Consider the following 11,178-nt stretch of genomic DNA (forward strand, 5'->3'; position numbering starts at 1 on the left):
TAGAGATGTGACATTCAAGGAAACAATATTTCCTTTTAAAGATGAATTACATTGTGACTCTGAAGATATGTTCACTGTTCTCCCACTTGGCACTTCTAATGAGATAGTTACTGAAAATGATTATGCTCAACATAGGATCCAAGTTCCTGATACAGCTACAGAAGAGCCTGCAATTATAGTTCCGGGGTATATGGAATTTGCAGATGAAAATGACAATGAAGATCACTCAGAATTACCTGTAGGAAATAATGAAGCTGTTCATGAAGCTGGATATAATGAACAACAGATTGATCCATCTTTCAACATTTCAGGAAGACCTGCTAGAAATGTAAAACCTCCTATTTGGCTCAAGGACTATGTTACCCCTTCCAAACCTGCAACAAATTGTACATACCCTATTGCCAACTATATTGGATACTCACACTTGTCTAACAAGTATCAGGCCTATTTGAGTTCTTTTTCAGCTATTCAGGAACCAAGAACATTTGCAGAAGCAACTCAACATCCAGAATGGATAGATGCAATGCAACAAGAGATTAATGCCCTGGAAGATAATCAAACATGGGAACTAGTGTCTTTGCCTGCTGGTAAGCAGCCTATAGGGTCCAAATGGGTATATAAAGTTAAGCTCAAGGCTAATGGAGAAATTGACAAGTACAAAGCTAGGTTAGTAGCTAAAGGATATACTCAAAAAGAAGGCTTGGACTACCATGAAACCTTCTCCCCTGTGGCAAAGATGGGGACAGTAAGAACAGTCATCAGTGTAGCAGCTTCAAAAGATTGGAGTCTTTTTCATATGGATGTGAGCAATGCATTCTTACAAGGAGACCTTTATGAGGAAGTGTATATGTCTTTGCCACAAGGATTTCATAGTAAGGGGGAGAATAGAGTGTGTAAACTGTTGAAATCACTATATGGACTTAAGCAAGCCTCAAGACAGTGGAACATTAAACTAACCACTGCCTTGATTGATGCAGGTTATAAGCAGAGCTCCCATGATCATTCCTTGTTCACTAAACATTGTGGTGATGATATTGTGGTGTTGCTGATTTATGTGGATGATATACTACTTACAGGGAGCAGTCACAGACTTATTGATGATGCAAAGCAGTACTTGCACAGTCAGTTCAAGGTAAAGGACCTAGGGGAGTTGAAGTATTTCCTAGGGATTGAAATTTTGAGATCTCAACATGGGATTTTGATGAATCAAAGGAAATATGCACTGGAGCTTATATCAGATGTAGGGCTAGCAGGATCTAAACCTGTACACACACCACTAGAGCCTAATGTTAAACTTACCTCAGTGGAGCATGATAACTGTACAGGAGCCAAGGATGATCCATTGTTTGAAGACATGAGCAGATATCAAAAGCTTATTGGAAAATTGATTTACTTAACAATCACTAGGCCAGATATTTGTTTCGCTGTTCAATTGCTTAGTCAGTTCATGCATCATCCTAAGCAATCACATTGGATGGCTGCATTGAGGGTGGTAAGATATGTAAAAGAGTCACCAGGATTGGGAATATTTCTAAAGAAAGGTCCTATAGATGACTTGGTAGTACATTGTGATTCAGATTGGGCTGCTTGTCCCAATACAAGAAGATCAGTCACAGGTTTTGTCTTGCAATTGGGGACTTCATTGATTTCTTGGAAGTCTAAGAAGCAACAAACAGTAAGTCGCAGTTCAGCCGAAGCAGAATATCGCAGTATGGCTGCTGCAGTTGCTGAAGTTATTTGGATAGTTGGACTGCTGAAGGACTTGTGTGTGGAAGTGTCAACTCTATTGTGATAGCAAAGCAGCTATGCAGATTGCTGCAAATCCGATATTTCATGAACGTACAAAACACATCGAGATTAATTGTCATTTTGTTCGGGAAAAGCTGAAGGAAGGACTTATACATCCAGTTCATGTGTCAACCAAGTTCCAGCTTGCAGACTTATTAACAAAAGGATTGGGAGTAGCTCAACATAGTTTCTTATTATCCAAGCTGGGAGTTCTTGATATATTTCACCCTCCAGCTTGAGGGGGAGTATTAAAACTAAATGAATTAGTTAGTTAGTATGGTTGTTAGTGGAGTTGGTGAGCTGTCACTGAGTGGTTCCAATTGAGTTAGTTAGAAATTAATTAGTTGACAGCTATATATATATAGTAGAGTGGTGTGCATTGTATGAGCAGTTTTTCAGAAAATAATAATAAAGAAATACTCTTCTTCCTTCATACTCTTCCTTCAAAAGATGATCTGTATGCATCTGGGCAGTATAATTTCTGCCATAGGAAACTGAATTGAGCTAATTTTTACAAATAACATAACGAAAATGATAATCAAAAATAAAAAGTTACAATAATATAGTGTTGATTCTATAAAGAAATAAGTATTAAAAATACTTTTAAACTTGACGTGAAATATTAATTTTCATCTTTAAATTATTAACAAATTTAAAACACCTTTATATTCAACGAATTTAAACTTAAATACACTTTCCTCGTTTCACATACAAAAATCTGTTATTCACGCACTACATGTGGATTTTTTAAACTGATGTGGCTAATATGCATCATTTTAAAGATAAAAAAAGAAATGTAATTATTGCTTTAACTGAAAAATAAATTAAAATTAAAATTAAAAATAAAAAATATTATAGCATATGAAATTAAATAGGAAGAAGAAGGGTATTATAGGTTTTTGATAATTAAAAATTGAAGGAAAAAATTAAAAAGAAATTCTAATACAATATTTTTTATAATATATTAAAGCTTTTAAAGAGACAGAATCACTTATTATGTTACGTCGCATCGAAAAGGTATATTTAAGCATATACTTCTCAAACGGTATTTGATTGCCATATGCCGTGTTTCATGCACTTCTTTAGCGGAGTTTCACGCACTACTACTTTTATTATTATTATTTTTTTGTAAAATTTTATCGAGGAATAAATTATTTTGAGATAAATTAATTTGAAGTTAATTATTTTAAAATTATTATTTTATCTTAAATATGAAATAATAATATTCTCGAGATAATTATTTAAAATAATATTCTGTGAATTAATATGAAATAAACTCATCATAAAAAATTTCAAATTAGTTCTTTCTTACCCTAGTACTGAATGAGCCCTAAGAATTTAACTTCGATGCACTAAATCAAATATATATTTTTGATAATAATTAATTAACAATAATAACTTGATTGTCGTTAGATGTCTTTTTAGCGGCAAGTAGTACTCTTTGTATATGTCTTTAAAAGCCTTTAGTAATATTGAATCTAATGACATCTTACTTGTATCGATAAAATCTTTATCACTGTTTATTAGTACATATATTTATTGCCGCTAACACAGTAATATAAATTAATTTTAGATACATCACTTGACAATTGTATTTAAAAACTAAATATTTCACCTCCTTCCCTTAATTGCAAGGCATATATTTATATTATATAATATATATTATCCTGAATAAATGAGTCTATGTTATTTTATTTATTTTCTTAATGTTGAAAATTCTTAAATAATTTGATTCTGTGGATTTTTTCCTGTTTAGACCCACAGAGATAAAAAGACAGATCCAACTGAGAAAAAGGCATGTTACATGTAGCACATACAGCAGACAAATAAATCCAATTACAAATTTTTCTCTTAGTAACCTACCCCACCAATAAATAATTTTATCTTTTTGCTTCTACAACCTATTGTTTTTGTTTTTCTTAGTTTATAGAATTACATCAAATTTACAAAGTTTAGAAATTTATTATTTAGATACATTGATCTGTAATATTATAAATTATGATACATATAGATATATGTATTTTGCGATAAATGAAATGAGTTAAATAATATTTGTTTTAGACATATTATATTCAAGTGAATTCGTATGTATTGAAAATATATAACAAATCTAACTTGTCTCCCTTTCATCTCTATCGCCACTCTGTCAATACAAATCGCACCGAAAACATATAAATACATAAATATATGTATCTAGTGTGATTCATATGTATTTGGAATACATGACTATGTGGCTCGCTCCCCTTACCATCTATCTTTCCCTTTTTTCTATTTTTCTTCATCTGATAACAAAAATATATATTAGACCTATCTTTTTCGATATATAATAAAAAATAGTTAATAATAAATGATAAAATACATAATTATAAAACTAGTATATATTATTGAATGTTTATCTAATAAAATAGTTTTCTCAATTATTTAAGCAATTCATTGAAACCAAAAATAATATCTATGAAAAACTTTAAAAGATCAAAATTGATTGGAATATTTAAGGGACCATTTTAAATCTACTTTATTATTTTATTAAAAAAAGGAGGGGTGGGTGGTGGGACACCTTGCTATTTTGCTATAAATTCTCACATGGGGTTTGGCATTTTTGCAAATTGAACCAATTGAGATAACATTATATAATTTTATTTTTAGAATATTGCTACTATGTCTTCATTAGGGTTTAGCTATGGCCATCTCTACGTGCAGCAAAATCGTCAAAAAGAAAAGCAGAAAAAGATGGACAACAAAAAATCGAAAAGCAACGAAAATGGTAACGGGGCGAAGAAAATTCACCCGATAATCATTGCATCTAAAGAAAAATATGAATCGAAAGTTCAAAATTCGAGCACCAAGTGAAATATGTACTTCTTGGCACAAGCGGAGCTTTTGTAAATTAGGAAATACTTTTATTAGAAAAATTAAGAAAGTTCTAGTGTCCAAGGAGAAATTTTCTGCTAGAATGTTTGTATTTTTGTTTATTATATGATATATGATATGCAAATGTATATTAACTTCTTCTGTTTTAATTTGTTTGACTTATTTTAACTCTGTATGAATTTTAAGAATGTGAATTTTTTTTTTTCAAATTTTGTATGTAAATCGTGACAAAGAAGATGAAAAAGTAAAAAGAAATCTTTGATTTTTTGAAAATTAAAGATTTGTGAACACGATTAAATAATTTTTAAATAATGACACTGAAAAATCCTATTGGTACAAATGGGCCTCGTGCCCAAGTCTTCCGAATGGGCCTGAAAGAATTACGACACTATTAAATGGGCCTAAAAACATTTTATTCATTCCTTAACTACCATGGGCCACAAAAACCCCAATTATAAAGTTATTAGATGAGGGAAAACTTTCACATATAGCCAGTTAAAAATAGCCTAATGACTCTCCATATCTATAGTTTGATAATTACAATTTGTAGCTACATGTTATATGGAGGAGAGAGACGAGCGATACTAGGAGAGTGAGGGGGAAATGAGTGGGATAAAGGTGAATTGTATATATATATCAGTTAGATAATTGTATATTATACATATGTAGTTGTATATATGGCTAGGGAGAGTGGGAGAGGGAGGATATAGGCGAGAGAGACTGGGAGAGGGAGGAGAGAGGTGAGAAATATTGGGAAAGAGAGGAGACAGGCGAGCAAGAGAGGGCAGAGGGAGAGAGAGAGGTGAATTGTATATGTATATAATTGTATATTATACATATGCATTTAGTATATAGGGCAAGCGAGATTGGGAGATGGAGGAGAGAGGCGAGCGAGAGAGGTGAATTGTATATGTATATAGGTTAAATAATTGTATATTATACATATGTATTAGTATATTCTGGCGAATTATACATATACAAACGTGACTAATTATACAAACTCGAAGTCAGCATACGTAATTAATGTATAATGTTAGTCGCGAGTGGTAATTATAGTAAACTATAGTTATAATGAATAATTAAATAGTATAAATTTACTTTATTTCGTAATTTTTCCCTTAGAGGATTGTAATTTGTAGCGTTGACTATTGAGGGTTCTATAGAAATCAATTCTTTTTAATATATATGTGAAAGATCACTAAGATTTTAAAAAAATGTTGCAATTGATCCTATATATAATCATTTCAATAAGTTTGATGAGTTTAATAGGAAAAATTAAAAGTTAAATCTATCAAATTAAAATTTTGATTTCACCACTAAAAGTTGCCAATCCGTATTCAAAGTCTTAAGAATCAACAAATTAAACTGAAATTTGAAAATATCCAAAATAAAATTCGAAATTCATCCCTAAAGGTATGCAACCCTTGTTGAAATTTTAGAGGAGTCAACAAACTAAAGTGAAAATACATATTACTTAGTTGTAAATATTAAAAGTGTATATGCACCATGTATACCTTAATATTTAGTCCAAATTAATCAATGAGAAATCTAGTTAAAATATTTCCAAATAAACATTTTTTATTTAATTTTTATATAATAACGACAATAAAGAAAATTAATGATCTTGACTCGCATTTTCGTTTAATTTAGATCAAATAACTTTAGTGTAGATTAATATCCACTTATTTATTAACTTGCTCAATTTTAATCCGTTCAAATATAGTTCAACCCCAATCATTTGTAACATTTTTTGTCAAAGCTAGGTACCAAGCTAACAACGTCCGACTATGTTAAGATATTATTTACACCTTCGATGCAAGCACTAAACCTGCTTAAGGAGGATCAGCAAGGTGTTATAACTACTAAAATAGTTTTAAGGACTACTTGTAATAAGTTAGCATGTTTTGGGAATCTAGGTGCATTAGCAAATTATGGTGAAAATGTAGAGACTAATAGGTGTCAAAATAATGTAATGTTCTAAATATTATATTTATAATCTTATCATCAAGAAAAAATAATAAAAAGAGCTCTTCATTGAAACTGGCTTTTTGAGCAACTAAGAGCCAATGGTCTTTTTGTTCTTGACTTTTGGATGACTTCCATATCCTTAGGTAATAAGGCCAATATATTTATAAAGCGGACCCACCTTTATTACTCGGAGTGTACATGTATTTGTTGATTTAAATTCTTTTACGTGAATATACGTATATATATCTTTATAAATGATAGAAATTAGAATATAATTAATAGTGTATCTATAAAAAATTTAAAACTGCTCGTATATTAATAATATAAAACAGAAAGATCACAAGCGAAATCAAAATTCAAATTCAACTAGAAAGTTATTCCATTATCTATATTTTAAATTTAGCTTACTAAAATTAGTGATCATAAAGACAGAGAAAAAGGTTACCAAAATTAGTCGTGATTAACTTTATTTTTACTTTTAATAAAGAAAATTTGGTAGTTAGTCATCAACATTAATAGTCATAAATATAATCTAAAGTCAAAGGGCCACGTGAAAGTATATAATTTAATTATCATGATAATAGAGGTTTGCACGATTTTGAAAAAAGAAATTAATTAAATTATAATTTTGACTAATATATTGGTTATTAGAGGCAAAACTGAAAATAATAATTTTTTTAATAATTTAAGTTGACTATTATATTGAAATAAGTATTTTATTTTATATATAGACGACAATTTGAAAGAACCGGAGAAAATAATATTAATATATTGTTAGTTTATTACTTTACAATTGATACTTTCTCGGATTCTTTTACCTGTCTAATTTTAATTTTTTACTTTTCTTTTTACTTATTATCTTTATCAAATCAAGAAAAAATAATATATTTTTTATTTATTATATTTTCAATTTATTTAAAGAGTTAATGTTTTTGAAAAAGGTAGAACCTCTTTAATAAATAAATTGATTTTGAAATTATATCTTAATAGTTGAGTCAAGTAAAAAATGGACGAGTAAATAGAGACAAATGGCGTACAAATCTAGAAATGAACAAATTTATCATTCATTATAGTTTCTTCATCTATCCAAATTAAAATGCCCATCTGTTTTAATTAATTTGTCTGATTTTAATTCAATATGAAGTTCAAGAAAATTTAATAAAATTCAATATTGTTGTCTTTAACTAGAAAATATATAATATGTCAAAATATCATTTAATTTTATAGTTTTAAATATATCATGTAGAAAATTAAAAAAATATTTTTTCTAAAAATGAAAAGATAGATTTTTTTTATCAACCGAAGTAAAAAAAAAAGAAGAGAAAATCACTAATCGCGACATAAGGAGTATATAGGAGATGAAAAGAGGAGGGAATTAAGGGGTAAAAATAAGCTCATAAAATATCATATAAATAACCTATTCAAGTTTAGACGAGTTAATGATAAAAATTCGACAAGTTAAATTACAATCAAATGTTTGATTCATTACAACTTAAATAACTTTTGACCACTTATTTGTTAAACTCAACTTATTTTAGCTCGTTCAAACTCATTCAATTCAATCTGTTTATTTGATATCTCCACTAGAACGTAACTCTGATAATGTTCATTTGTCCAACTATATGCACCATTAGCATTAATGACACAATTATTTTGTTAATACTAGTGGTTATAATTAACCACTTTATTATATATATATATGCTAAGTAGCCCTCCACTTTCTTGTCTTTGACATTGTTAACTAAACCGTCCTGTTTAATTAATATTATATGCTAATGGTCACCCCATCCAAATATAAATACAAAAAAAAGAATAAATTATATTACTTGCTTACAAAGGCTTGAAATTCCTTCTATAAATTCCCTAAATTTATTGTTTTCTCAAACATCAAGCAATTAAGCATACAAACATTACAAACACTTAAAAATATATCTCTTACCATAAAGTTTCAAATTATGGCTTCCATGGGAGTAGACTATGCATATCTTCAGGTACAACAAAAACGTCTTAAAGAGAAGTTGAAGAAAATGGAAGAGGAAAATGCTCGAAGTAGTAATAATGAGAGTGACACAGTGAAGAGATTAACCGCGGATAGTAATTATAGTAAGAGTAAGAAAATTTACCCGGATGGCTTTGTTTCATTTGAGTCTAATGAGAACTTAGGTGTATAGCAAGGGGTATATATGTAAAAACATGTAAACCCCCCACCCTCTCCACCCAAGTCATATTTCTCTATATTTTCTTGTAAAAAAAGTTTCATTTGTTATGTATTAGTAATATATATGGTATTGTTAATATTATATTTTGAACCTTTTGTATGGTGATTGTTCTAATTAATAATTATTTTATTTTATTTTATGTAACATATTCTTTTATTAGTTTTTTAGAAGAACGATTAAACTTTAAAATAATTTAATTTTCGAACATCTTTTCATACACTAAATGCATGTCCCTTCATATAACAACATTTTAGATTTAATTAAAGTTTATTTTATGCTATTGTCTTATTGTGCTGTGGGTTACATATACCGTCTATTTTTACTTCTTTCAATATATTAAAATTAAATATTTATTTTTATTTATTCAATTCAAAAAATAATTAAAAAATATAGACTAATCACTTAATTTTTAATTTACCCTTATTATTATTAATGTAACTATAGTCATTTCCAATAGTATATTATTTGTTTTATTTTTAGGGGTTACAAGTATACCCTTGGGGTTAAGACTATGATTATTTATCAATAATGTACCGTTGGTAACAAAAATCCTTTTTAACAAAATATCATATGTATGCAATGTTTTATATTGTATAAATAATGTATAACAGTTTATAAATGATGTATAGATACTACATACCAAATATGTATATATGTCTATATACATTATTTATACAATATTTATATACTGCAGATTCATTTTTTTTCTCAATCCCAACTAACTAAATCTCCTCTAAATAGTTCCAAAATTTAAATATGAACTCCTCTAAATATCTTTAATATTTTAATACATTATTCACTCAAAAATATTTGAGATGCGTCGATTTTTAAATCAAAATTCAAAGTCCAACTAGAAAGCTGTTTCATTATTTATATTTTAAATTTAGCTTACTAATTAGTGATCATAAAGACAAAGAAAAAGGTTACTAAAATTAGTCGTGATTAACTTTATTTTTACTTTTAATAAAGAAAATTTGGTAGTTAGTCATCAACATTAATAGTCATAAATATATTCTAAAGTCAAAGGGCCACGTGAAAGTATATACTCATGTAGTCATGTACATTTTAATTATCATAATAGAGGTTTGCACGACTTTGAAGAAAATAATTAACTAAAATTATAGTTTGACTAATATTTCGGTTATTAGAGGCAAAAATGAAAATAATAATATTTTTTTAATGATTAAGTTGACTATAATATTGAAATACGTATTTTATATAGACATGACAATTAAAAAAAATGAAGAAAATAATATTGATATATTATTACTAACAAGTCAGAAGATACCTAGAGGGGGACTAGAACTTTACAATTTAAATACTCCCTCCGTTCCTTCTTACTTGTTTAGTTTTAATTTTTACTTGTTATATTTAATAAATCAAGAAGGAATAACAGTTTTACTTATTATATTTTCAATTTGTTTAGAAAGTTAACGTTTTTGAAAAAGATAGAACCTCTTTGATGAGTAAATTGATTTTGAAATTCTATTAATTTAACAAGGGTAAAATGATAAACTCATTGTATGAATAAATATTTTCTTAATAGGTGTGTCAAGTAAAAAATAGACAAGTAAATAGAGACAGAGGGTGTACAAAGCTAGAGATAAACAAATCCATCATTCGTTATAGTTATTTGATCGATCCAAATTAAAATGCCCCTCTATTTTAATTAATTTGTTTGATTTTAATTCAATATGAAGTTCAAGAAAATAAAAAAATCTTTTTCAATATTGTGGTCTTTAACTAGAAAATATATAGTATGTCAATATGTAATTTAATTTTGTAGTTTTATACATATCATGTAGACAATTGAAACATTTTTTCTTAAACAGACTAAAAAATATATATAATAAAACCACCAATCGAGATAGAGAGAGTATATAGGAGATGAAAAGAGGAGGACTTAAGGGGTAAAAATTAGCTTATAAAAATATCATGTCTATTCTATTCTAGTTTAGACGAGTTAATGATCAAAATTGGACAAGTTGAACTATAATCAAATGTTTAGTCCATTACGACCCAAATAACTTGACCTTGATCACTTACTTATTAACTCAATTTATTTTCGCTCGTTCAAATTCATTCAATTCAATCTGCTCATTTGATATCTCGACTAGAATGTGTCACGACCCAAAACCGAGCCGCGACTGGCACCCACATTTACCCTCCTATGTGAGCGAACCAACCAAACTAAACCTTAACATTTCAATTTAATATCAACATAAAGCAATGCGGAAGACTTAAACTCATTAATAAAAGACAATTCAATAACTTCTAAAATTCAACATCTATTATTTCCCCAAAATCTGGAAGTCATCACCACAAGAACATC

This window comes from Solanum pennellii, chromosome 5 (assembly GCF_001406875.1).
Source record: "Solanum pennellii chromosome 5, SPENNV200".
NCBI lineage: Eukaryota > Viridiplantae > Streptophyta > Magnoliopsida > Solanales > Solanaceae > Solanum > Solanum pennellii.